Here is a 1,026-nt window from a genome sequence, read left to right on the forward strand (position 1 = left end):
CTGCCTCCCAAGTAGCTGGGACCACAGGCGCCCGCCACAACGCCTGGCTATTTTTTGGTTGCAGCCGTCGTTGTTTGGCAGGCCCGGGCTTCGAACCTGCCACCTTAGGTGTATGTGGCTGGCGCCTTAGCTGCTTGAGCCACAGGTGCTGAGCCCAGACTATTTGATATCTTAATAGAGATACCAAGAGCCAGGCCAAATGCAGTGGCCCACATCTGTAATCCTAGCACTATGAGAGGTCAACAAAGAACAGCCTGAGCAAGAGCAAGAGCAAAAACCCATCTCTACAAAAAAAAAAAAAAAAGAAAAAAAGCCACATGTGATGGCTCATGCCTATAATCCTAACACTCTGTGTTGCCAAGGCAAGTGGATTACTTAAGCTCAGGAGGTTAAGACTAGCCTGAGGAAGAACTCAGACCTGTCTCTACTAAGAACTAAGAAAAACTAGCCAGGCGTGGTGGCAGGTGCTTTTAGTTCTAGCTACTAGGGAGGCTGAGGCAAGAGGATTGCTTGAGTACAGAGTTTGGGGTTGCTGAGAGCTATGATGCCACAGCACTCTAACCAGGGTAACAGAGTGAGATTCTTGAGACTCTGTCAAAAAAAAATAAAAACCTAAAAGAAAAAAATTACCCAGGAGTGTAGGTGTAGCATGTGTTTGTAGTCCCACATACTGGGTGGCTAGGGCAGAAGGATATCTCTGAGGCCCAGGAATTCAGAAGTTTATGGTTGCAATAAGCAAAGATCATATGAGTAGGATAGTGCCTGTGGCTCCGTGAGTGGGGCGCCAACCCCATATACCAAGGGTGGTGGGGTTGAAACCCAGCCCCGGCCAAACTGCAACAACAATAACAACAACAAAATAGCCAGGTGTGTGGTGGGCGCCTGTAGTCCCAGCTACTCAGGAGGCTGAGGCAAGAGAATCGCCTAAGCTCAGGAGTTGGAGGTTGCTGAGAGCTGTGATGCCACAGCACTCTACCAAGGGCGACACAGTGAGACTCTGTCTCTAAAAAAAAAAAAAAAGATCAT

Source organism: Otolemur garnettii, unplaced genomic scaffold, assembly GCF_000181295.1.
Source record: "Otolemur garnettii isolate 467f Iridium unplaced genomic scaffold, OtoGar3 scaffold00099, whole genome shotgun sequence".
Classification (NCBI taxonomy): Eukaryota; Metazoa; Chordata; class Mammalia; order Primates; family Galagidae; genus Otolemur; species Otolemur garnettii.